The 12,087-nt window shown below is 33.5% G+C and overlaps 1 pseudogene; it reads left to right on the top strand.

Moving 5' to 3' along the window:
• The first annotated feature begins 8,776 nt into the window (after positions 1-8,776).
• Positions 8,777-9,429, top strand: LOC103021140 (ADP-sugar pyrophosphatase-like; annotated as a pseudogene).
• The last annotated feature ends 2,658 nt before the right edge of the window (positions 9,430-12,087 follow it).

Genomic DNA, 12,087 nt, shown 5'->3' with positions numbered 1-12,087 from the left:
AGAAAGGCTCAGAACATGGTGGACATTGGTGGCCATTTTAAGTCATTTGTCTTTATCTCTTTGAAACACTGGAAGCCAGTGTATTACAGACATTTCAACAAATGAAAGACACTGTTTATTTATTTATTATCACACCAGCTGCCTTGTTACAAGTAGATTGTAGGGGAAGAAGGACAAAAATCAGAAAGGCCAATTAGGAGACTGTTATAATAATTCAGGTGAGAGAAGGCAGTGCCTTGACCAGGAAGGCATACAAGATTAACCAATTACTGAGGGGAAATTACATGGACTCCATAGGGAAAAGTTTTGTAGTACTTGATATGGGAGAAAATGTAAGGGAAATGAAGAGAATAGAGAAATATAAGGGATAGAGAGATAGGAGTTATAAAAATACTAGATGTTTGCATGTAGATAAGTAACAAAAAGGAAAAATAAGACAAGGGATACTAAGACATATTATGCTATAAAGGAGAACTAAAAATATGCAGAATGAGTTTCACAGCGAATGTCACTACAGGGAATCTGCCTACCATAAATAAAACTGATGGACTCTCTTGTCCAGAGACATGGCTCCAATCAGGTTCAGCTGTCAGAGTGGCATGACTCCCAACAGTGTTGCCAGATTCATGGGCCATTAGGACCAACCCAAAATGGCTTTGAGGGTTATTCTGAGAATATAGAAAGTTGCCAGAAAACAGTAGTGAAGTATGATTTGCCCTGAAGATTTCCAGAGTGAGTTTTGCAAAAACTTTTGAATCGCTGTGAAAGTATACTGAACAATGTTCTGTTCTGTTTCTGGTTTGAACCCCTTGAGACCTATAGGAATCGCTAACAAGCTCTTAGCTGTCTCCATTGCCTTATCATTTTTAGAAAGACCAATTTGTTGCATCCCTGGGCAATGTACTCTATGCAAATAACTCTATTTTATGTTTCTTTTCTAATTTGTCTCAGCAGAGCCTGAACTACTGAAGTTCTTTGGCCTCCATCTGATAGAAATAGGAAAGTCAAGACGCTCTGTCTGTTTCATATTCAGTTTTATGAAGTTTTCTAGTGAAAAGTTAAGGCTATTTACAGCTGTTATACTGTACAACTATTGCAGCTATTTATGGTTAATCTAGAGATTTTAAACAAGTGGGCTATTTGATATTTGTAATATATTATAATTGTATGTAATGTTTATCTTCATCATTCTTATAACCTTTCAATTTCTGTTTTAAACTCTTGGATGAAAGGTAAAACACAATCTCAAATTAATGATTTTTCTAAAAATTAATGATAATGGAGGTATTCTATGTCAGAATATACAGACATTTTAAGGAAGTGACCAGACAAAATTTTATTGCCATAAAACATTTTTGTCAAAAAAATTAAAAATGTAAATGAATGAAATTCCCAGCTCAAAAAAGATGGAAAAAGAAAAGCAAGTGAAACAAAAGAAAGAAGAAGACAGTAAAGAATGAAGACAAAAGCAAAAATCAACAAAGTAGAGACTGGGAGACAGCTAATATATAATTACTAACTGAAAATTATGTTTTTTGGTAAAATTCACATAAAAAGGCCAATCACTAGATAACTTAAGGGAAAAAAGAAAGCATACATAATAAAAATAAGAAAGGACAGAGGAGAATTAGTCATTAAAATGGAATACATTTTTTAAAAAAATCTTACAGTCTCTCTGCATATAATTGAAAAATGAAATGGTAATTTCCTAGAGAAATATGATTTGCCAAAATTCACCCTAGTATAGATCAAAAGCCTAAATAGGATAATTTCCACATAACAATAGAGAAATTTATCAAGAAACTTTCTTAAGAGAAATCATCCAGCTCAGATGACTTCAAAGGAAATATCAAAATAGCAGAGGTTAGATCATCCCAAAAGTTTGCTTTTCAAACTTTTCCAGCTCGTAGAAAATAAAGAAAAACTTCTAATACTTCTTGTGAAGTAAATATAGCGGTTATACCTAAACCTGATAAAGACAGTTAAAAATGAAAATTACATACAAATATCACTTACTAGTATTGATTCAAAAGTCATACAGTTATTAGCAAACAGAATACAATACCTCATTAAGAAACTGATATGCCATGATCAAGTGGAATTTATTCTAGGATTACAATGTTGATACATTAGGAAGTCCACCAATATAAATCACCATATGCGTCAGATCTTCAAGACCAACCCCTGGTTGGATGATTTGCTAGGAGTATCCCCAGAACTCAACATGTAGTCATATTCATGGTTATGATTTATTACAGTGAGAAGATAGAAAGCAAAACCAGCAAAGGGAAAAGACAAATGGGGCAAAGTTCAGATGAAACCAGGTGCAAGTTTCCAAGTGTCCTATCCTAGTAGAGTCACACAAGCTATCCTTAATTCCCTCAGCAACAAATCTTGACAATACATGTGAAATATCTACCAGAGAAGCTCATTGTGACCTAATGTCCAGGATTTCTGTGAGGGCTGGTCACACAGGCACCCTCTGCCAGGAATGTATCAAAACTCCAAACACCTAGAAGGAAAGAAGGGAGTTCAGTGCAAACCACATTGTTTGTGCAAACAGTTTAGGCACAGTGAGCCACTCTTAGTCATTAGTGTGACTCAAATATATGAAAAGTTTTTCAACTTCACTTCTAATAAGGGAAAAGTATATAAATAAATTGTGATAATATTTTTCACTTAGAAGACTGGCAAACTTTAGATAGATTATATGGATGGATAGATGATGAAAGAGAGAGAGAGAGAGAGATTACAGTTTACTCTGTGGTGGGGCTGTGTAGAAAAAGACACTCCCATAAATTGCTGAGGGATGCCAATTTGCACAAGCCTAAGGGAGAGAATCAAGTAATAGCCAACAAATCTACATGTTACCTTTTGACCCAGTAACCTCACTTCCACAAATTTAACCAGAAAATATACCCTTATTACGTTGCAGCATTATTTGTAATTTAAAAGCTGCGGGAAATTAGATCAATGTCCAAACATAGGCAATTCGTTTTATTAGTGATATATGTGTGTAGACATATGGTGTACTGTGCAGCTGTAAAAATAAGAAACATCTTTTTTGAGCTAATATAGCATATTTATATGTGACATATTTTAAGCAGAAAATGTATCAGAAAATATCTAGAAAATGTTTTGTTAAAAAAATAAAGGGAGGGGTAAGAAAATAGTTGTGTCTCCTCTCTAAAAAGAAAAATAGGAGTACTAAACCTGAGTTCCAGAGGATTGGTTACCTCTAGGGAGATGAATGGGAACATAGTGGAAAGAATAGAAGGAATGAAAGGAGGTCATGTTGTGTCAGTTCTATGTGTGTACATTATGGTATGGGTCTGATTATTTGAACTATGCTGACACTTTAGGTGGGGAGGGCGGAGAGAGAGAGAGGAATAAAAATAGTGAACGATTCTGGTAAAGGTACCATAAAATGGAATTCAAACAGAAACAGATGGACCAAACTGAATTTACATCAGTGACTTAACCGCCCTCACCCTGAAGTGGGAGAAAAAACTAACCCAAGTAAACCTTGAGCACTGTATTCGGACTTTGTGCACTCAAGTTAAACACAAACAACATTTTCAGCAAGTACTAAACTATAATTAGTAGGATTTTTGTGGTAGAATTCATTTCAATAATTCTGAAACGTTTTTGTGCATTCTAAGATTGAGCAAGCAGTTAAATATATTACAAATGATGGAATCATTTTTCTTACTGTTATGATTCTGTCCTAATTCATTCTCTCTCTCTTTCAATCTCCTCTCTCCCTCTCTTTCTCTGTGTGTGTCTCTCCCTCTTCCTTCTTCCATACCATCTTTTTCTTTTTATTATATTTGAACTTTGAGAAACTTTTCTCTTTGTCTTATATGATTTTATTGGTTACTTTTATTGTATTGCATATTTTATTATTTCTGTGGAATATTATCTCTATTTGCCTTTGCAAGTCTTGCCTTCTATGACAAAATTATGTTTTTAAAATTAAGAAATTGACATTTTTAAGCTCTATAAACAAGGTTATTTTCTGTTTATTCTATTAGTTTTATCAACGCAGCAATTACATGTTCATCTGGCTTTTTTTTTTAATACAACTTTATTGGAGTATAATTGCTTCACAATGCTGTGTTAGTTTCTGCTGCACAACAAAGTGAATCAGACATATGTATACATATATCACCATATCCCCTCCCTCTTGAACCTCTCTCCCACCTCCCTATCCCACCCTTCTAGGTCATCACAAAGCACTGAGCAAGATGAATAGACAACCCTCAGAATGGGAGAAAATATTTGTGAATGGCTTTCTTTTAAACTATTCTGACCCCTTAAGCAGCTAGCGAAAGCATGTAAGATTGCTTAACACACAAGAAAGTCAGTATATGAGTGTCCATTTAGCAGGGGTAGATTGATTGGCAGAGGGAAAAAGATACACAGTGAAAAACAGGAGGTTTGCCACAATACCTTTGACAGGTTGGGGGCATCTCTTATAAAGAGTACTGAGGTGGCCTCCATTCTCAAGGTTAAGGAGAGATGGATGTTCCTTACCCCAACACTGCAAACCTTCTTATGTATTGGTGGAGTCAATGAAATAAATTGATTATTCCAGTACTGTGTGCAAGTAGGTAATGATAGACTGTCTCCTAACTTATTGATCTGGCAAGTCACGGGACATGAAGTCTTCAGCGTGGGCTCCATTATAGAGTCAAAATTGTTTCCAAGTCACTGAGTTTGCATCCAGTTTCACCCCCACTTTCTCAAAACATTACAAATAATAGCATCCCATGCTGCAAACTTTTCTCAAAGACTTGAGAACTGAGTTCTACATGGTCTCTTCTGCATATTCTCACAGTCAGCAGTGATGATTCAAATATCGAGTTCCATTTAGCAGTAATCGGGAAGTAAGAAGATCAACAGCATGCAAATAAACAAAAGCCCTTTGCCATCTGAAAATTCATAATTCACTCTTTAACTCAGAAATGTATTTTATGTGTTTACTTTGAGCAAGGAAGTGTTTTGCAATCTAGGGATAGAGCAAGAAAAAAACTTAGGAAATACATCTGCCCTCTTGAAGCTTAGTATCTGTTAGTAGGGGAAAATAGACCATTAAAAATAATTAAAATATATAATATTTTGACTAATGATAAGTGTTATGGAGAAAAAGCAGAGAAAAGGTTATGAAATACAGGGTGGAAGGGATATGTGGTCAGGCAAAGCTTCACTAGGAAGTGACAATTGAGAAAAGACTTGAAGGAGAGGAAGGGGTGAGTATGCAGACCCTGAGAAGGAGCAGTCTTTTAATGAACACCTGGGTCAAGGAAGAAAGTAAACTTGAAATTAGCAAAATTCTAGAAATTAAAGAAAGAATGAAGTTTCTTACATAATCCATGGAATGTAAGTGAATCTAAGTTTATTTTTTCTTATTAAAAAAAGATGCAAACAAATTAAGCTTAATAATATGAAATATAAGACTAGGAGGATGCAATGAGTTAAGCTAAATAGTAAACTTAATGGAACTTTAAAAAAAGGCTTAAAGCCAAATTAAAGTAGTGTTATCTATAGATAAATAAAATAGACAAATAACTAGTAAGTGAGTAAAGAAAAAGTAATTAAACCAAAATAGGCTGAGAGGAGAAAGAATATGTAATCACAACAGAACAAAGACTAAAAGAATCATAGTTAACACTTGGAAATTTAGAGAAAATGGATAAAGTTCAATAAATGACTAAAGTTGATGCAAAAAGATGTAGAACACCTAGACATACAATAATAACCATATTCCCTATAAGAGAAACTTCTGAAAATATCCATTAGTAAATAATGTACCAGGCCCATGTGATTTGGGAGAAGTTTTAATTAAGTTTCATAGAACGGAAATATTCAGTGCTATAGAAATGTTTATAGCTCACAAAAAATTATCAAGCCATTATTAGAGTAACATCACAGCTTGACAAACATCATACCTAAAATGTACAGAGAAGTTTTAGTTATAAATTTAAATACAAAGAATGATTAAAGTAATAGCAAACTGAAGTCAATAATGTTTAGATAAAATAATTTACCATGATCAACTAAGGTTTATTCCAAAAATGCACATTTTTTTATTCCAGTGATCTAATTTATACAAATTAATCAGATATGTTATAAACACAAAGTTAAGTACATGAATAAAATTTAATGAATTTGAACAAATATTTCAAATAAAAATTTAAGTAAAATTGGACTATAAGAAAAATGCCCAAATATGGTAAAAATCTTTACCAAAATTTGATTGCACACATCATAATAAAAGTAAAACACTCGTCATGAATATCAAAACCAGTAATAACATAATTGTGACTCTTTTCCATACAATATTTTTAGCATATTCTAAATGTTCTAGCCAGGTCATTAAGAATAGAAAATGGAATTAGCAACATAGAAACCATATAAGAAGAGAAATTATGAAGATCAAATCTTTAGAAAACTAGAGTAGCTAGATTCAGATTAAATATTTTCAGATAACACACATTTTTCTGTGTCCCCAACCACCATGTTGGCTACTCTAGGGATACTTATATCTCTCCAGGGGATATCTTATAGACTTCAGCAGTATGAATTAAATACACAAGATTAACGGAAGGAAGAAGAAATCTCTGGAAGTCATGAAGCAGGTTATAGGACTAGGATAATGCTACACCTAAAAGCAGGAGTAGTCTTTTATTTTATGTGAAAACATTTCAGGATATGGTTTCAATATAGCTACTCCTACATTGAACACTAAATCTAAAAAAAAAAATAAAATAAAATAAAATAAAAATATTTAAATAATTAAAGATGCAACTTTTGTCTCAATTTTCTTCATCTTTCAAACCAGAATTTTTAAGATAAATCTGAATTTCCCATGTCTGTAAAGATATTTACTCCTTTAGTTATAAATAAAATTTCATAACTTAAAAAAAATCTTCTTCCTAAAAATGTAAAAGAAAATATAAAACAATTCAACCACATTGATTCCATTTCATTTTGGCATACCAGAATCTACATATAAACCCAGTTTTGTTATCATAGTGTTCACAGTATTCTGATATTTTCAATTTACCTACACTAAAGCACTTTTATTTTTCTATATGTTCCTGTTAATTATTATGTTTAATGTATGCATAATATCTCATATAGTGTTGGTGTATGATGATTTAACACTTTGTTAGATTATTTCTAATGTTTAAATTTTATTTAATATTTACTATAGAGTGACATCTTTGTGATAGTATATTTTTTATTTCTATTGATTATTTCTTCAAAAATGGAAAAAAGAATAATGATAATTTATTGAATTATTAATATTACATGAATAAGTTAATAACTGTATCAATTAGAAGGAACATCTTATGAATCTTGCTGCATAATTGCATTTTGTTTTACAAAAATGCTGTACAGGTTGTAAATCCTTCTTGTAAGGAATATGTATACTAATTTCACTGCACTATTTCTTAAATTAGAGACTTTTAAAAATTTTAACTTTTTAGTCAGAATAAAATAATATCTCAAAATTGTGTTAATTTGCATTTTATTATTAGTGTTGACGAGCATCTATACTCTTTACTTTCATATTCTTTGGGATTGAGAGTTACTTTTTAGTTGTTTATAATTATAGGTAGGAGAATTACATATCTAATTGCATTCATCTGAAATCAGTTGCATTTTCCCCAGACAAATGAATTATTAAAGCAAAGACCATTCAAGGCAAAAATGATCTGTAATACTACTTTTAAATGCATTTAATTTAGTTCCTTGTGCATTTGTTGAGTTTTTACTTCTTAGTGTTAGAGCATAAAAATGTTTCTTATCAAAGGGATGTATGTCTCCTTGGTATTAGATTCTTTAAAGAATATGACACTTTAATGAGAATGACATATGAGCCCTTCCAAGCCTGATTTTTAGCAGATCAAGTTAAATTAAATAATAGAGACAAGTACCGTATGGTAAGCTCCCTAGGAGAAATTACAGTACACTGCTGCTTTTATTATAATGATTTCTCATGCTCATTCTTATGTGAAAGAAATGGACATGAAGAATCATTATGAGTAAAGAAAAAAGCATGTTAGAGAGCTTTACTAGATTTAACTAAACCTATCCTCTTTCATTTATCTAATTTAAGCATTTGTGAAGGGCTAATATGGCTAGAATATATACTAAAATCGTATGCAATATAAAAATCCTCTTGGTCTTATACCTCTGGTGTTTCCAGCTCATTACCTCCAGGATTGTTTTATAAAATATTATAGAAACCTGCTTTAAAAATACAGAAGACCTTTGTCTGGCTTTCAGTAACATTACCTGTCTCAATTGAAATGAATCTCTTTCCCAGCCCTTCTTCTACCAGACTGTGGACTCAAAACACTCCAAACCTCCTGTCATTCTCTGAATAGGTTATGCCTCAAGTCTATGCATTTTTCAGATTCCTCTTCTTAGAATGTCCTTTCCCATCTGTATTAGTTTTCTGTTGTTGCTCTGACCAACGACCACAAACTCAGTGACTTAGAACAATACAAATTATTATCTTACAGTTCCAGAAAGGTACCCAGAAATGCAATCATAAGCAGAGAGGCATTCTACAAGTTGAGAGGATGGAAGAAGTCACTAGCATCTTCAGCAGGACTGGGTACCACTGGCATTTCCTGAGACTGCGACCTCAGAATGGCCCTTTCTTTTTTCAACCCCTTCCCAAAGGAATACTCTTCTCTTCATCCTACACCTTGGACATGAACTTCTTGCCTGAGGACTGAAAAGACTAATTAGATTAGCTATGGAAAACCAAGAACTATCAAATTTTTCTCAAAATACCAGTCTATTATTTCAAAGGAGTTAATTTCAAAAGGAAAATCAGTCGAGCTTGAAGAAACAATGTACATGGATCCTACTGGGAAAACTAGAACTTGGGAAACTTTGAAACACATAACTGGGAAGGATAGTCAGCTGATGGTGTGGTAGTTATCCCAGTGCTGCAAAGAACTCTTTATTATGAATGTATCGTTCCAGTGAAACAGTTGTGACCGCCAATGGGGAGCTACAGCCTAGAATTCCCCACAGGTCTCACAGTCAGTAATGAAAGCCCAGAAGCAGCTGCTCTTTGGGAGCTTGAGGAAGAAACTGGCAATGAAGGTGACGTTACTGAATGTTCTTTAGCTGTAAGTATGGATCCAAGTTTGTCAGCAGTACCACATACATTGTGGCAATAACTGTTAATGGAGATGATGCTGAAAATGTAAAACCTAAGCCAAAGCCAGAGGATAGAGAATTTGTGGAAGTAATTTTTTGCTAAAGAATGATCTCTTGAAGAGATTTGATATTAAAGTGACTGAAGAACATCTGATGGTGGATGTCAGAGTCTTTTCCTATGGTCTCGTGCTGAAGCATGCAAACATGAAGCTGTTTGAAGTTCCCTTCCTGAAATTTTAGGTGCAAAGATCAGTGGCCATGTTTTTGTAAATGAGAACACCGGGGCCTCCTTTACTAAGACTTTGTATTCAGCTTAGTTTAATGTCGATTTGAAATTAACTTTTCCATACAATATAAGCAACACAGAATGCAAAAAAAGAAAAAAAAATCCTCAAGTGCAGTGGTAGCTGAAACAATGACAGAACATAAATATTAGTCTCTGAGAAGAAACCAAAAAGATGAGATCATATTCCAGAAATTATTTGTTGAATCTGGCTCAATGCTAAGCTAGCACTGAGAACACAGCAGGAATGGGAAGGATGTTGGATGCTAGGAGACAAGGAGGTATATGCTTCTGAAGTGAAAAGGAAGCCAATGGGAATGACAGACACCTGAGTCATTCTAGGATTTTTGCATAAAATAAAGTTGATGAAGGACAGGAACAGGGCTATACCTTCAGCTTGGGTGTAGGAAAGATACCCAGAAACCCAGTCATAAGCAGCGAGACATTCTACAGGATGGGAGAGTGGAAGAAGTCACTGGTATCTTCTGGAGTTATACAAGAGTAAACACATATTCCAAACATTGTCTTATGTATGGATGCTCTCAAAGCAGTGATTGTCCTTGCTATAAGCAATGATCTAAGAAAACATTTACCTATAACAGGAAGCCTTGTAGACAATTTAGACTTTTGAGAAAGACACCCTAATTCATAGAGCACTACTTTTGTATGACATCTGGGATTGCCTCTTAGACTTGAAACCTTTTTCTATTAATCTGTTTATCCAACACAGTATACCAGCTTATCAGCCTTAGATAATTATTGACCATCAGACTCCATTTTTGAACAATTAAATCTCACCTTCTAGGTGCATTTGAACTTTATGTAGTTAATGATTCCTAAAATTGACTGTAAAGCAGGACCAATTTCCTACTGTTTTGAGTTCCTAATGTCAGATTCAGGTTCCTGCAGGGAGATTGAAATCAGTCAGATTGAAATCAGTCAGGATTTCCTAGGCAACAATCTGAAAATAGTTGAAAAAGGAGGGCCTTTTTAATATTCTTCCTCGTGTCAAAACAGGTGCTTTACCACATGTAGTGCCAACACCAGTTTGCACCTAAGACTACTTACCTGTGTTCATTTTCCCTGCCCCAACATTTACAACTCCAGTAGGCCTCTTATTTTTTCCGAAGAAGAAGCAGAAGTAGCCTAGGGATGATTTCACTTTCTGTGGACACTGGGCCAGGATAATGAACAACATAGAAAGAATAAAACTCCGTAGAATCAAATGTTTTACTGTTTGCAGGGTAAACAGGGTTCAATTAAAATTTAATTGAAGTAGATGTTTTGTCTAGCCAAGCTCAAATGGACTTCTGGATCAGAAGCAAAATAAAGAATTTCTAGACTCCAGTCTCCCCTCACACACATTTGAAGTATCACTCCCATATAAAATAAATATTTTGTGTTCTAATTCACCTATTTAAGTCTGTGGCCTATTAATAGAGACTTCTGAGTAATATAAAGAGACAAATGATTTTACTTGGGTAAGCAGATTATATAAAACAATACTAACTATATGAAATACACTTGAAATAAATTGCCCCTTTTGACATGATTTGAGTACAGCACTAAAAGGATACAGGATCAGACATATCAAGAGTAGCTTTACATATAAACTAAGCAGTTACTACTTAATAAATTAGGCATATTCTAATTGCAAAATTCATAACATTACATCATGTTTTTAAGTATGTGGCTGTCCTTTACTGTGACATTTACTTTGAAGGTAGTATTTCACTGAATCTATGATTCACCACTATTTTATATGCCACCAAGAGCAAGACATTATGATTTTTAATATGACACAATTATTTCTTTTTTCCCTCCTCTTCAATTTTTTGCAATAGTTTGGGAAGGATAGGTATTAACTCTTCTTTATGTGCTTGGTACAATTCCCCTGTGAAGCCATCCAATCCTTGACTTCTGTTTGTTGGTAGCTTTTCGATTTATTGATTTGATTTCAATACTAATAATTGGTCTGTTCAGATTATATATTTCATCCTGATTCAGTCTTGGAAAATAGTATATTTCTAGGTATTTATCAAGTTCTTCTAAGGCTGTCTAATTTGTTTGCATATACGTGTTCATAGTATTCTCTTATTGTGTTTCTGTGATGTCAGTTGTAATTTCTCCTCTTTCATTTCTTATTTTGTTTATTTGGGTCCACTCTCTTATTTTTCTTAATGAACCTGGCTAAAAGCATATAAATTTAGTTTATATTTTCAAAAAATCAGCCCTTGGTTTCACTGATTTTTTTTCCTATTGTTTTTCTGGTCTCTATGTTATTTGTCTCCTCTCTAATCTTTATTATTTCCTTCCTTCTGCTGACTTTGGGCTTTTTATTCTTTTTCTAATTCCTTTAGATGGTAGACTAGGTTCTTTATTTGAGATTTTTCTTGCTTCCTGAGGTAGATCTGTATCACTATAAACTTCCTTCATAGAACTGCCTTTGCTGCCTTCCATAGATTTTGGAGAGTTGTGTTTTTATTTTCATTTGTCACAAGGTATTTTCTGATTTCTTTGTTAACCCATTGATTTTTTAGTAGCTTGTTTTATAGTCTCTATGTGTTTATATTTTTTCCGTTTTTCTTCCTGTAATTGATTTCTGCACTGTTGTG

This window comes from Balaenoptera acutorostrata, chromosome 7 (assembly GCF_949987535.1).
Source record: "Balaenoptera acutorostrata chromosome 7, mBalAcu1.1, whole genome shotgun sequence".
In the NCBI taxonomy this organism is placed as follows: Eukaryota; Metazoa; Chordata; class Mammalia; order Artiodactyla; family Balaenopteridae; genus Balaenoptera; species Balaenoptera acutorostrata.
The sequence above is the reverse complement of the archived record's forward strand: the minus strand, read 5'-3'. Positions and strand labels throughout refer to the sequence as shown.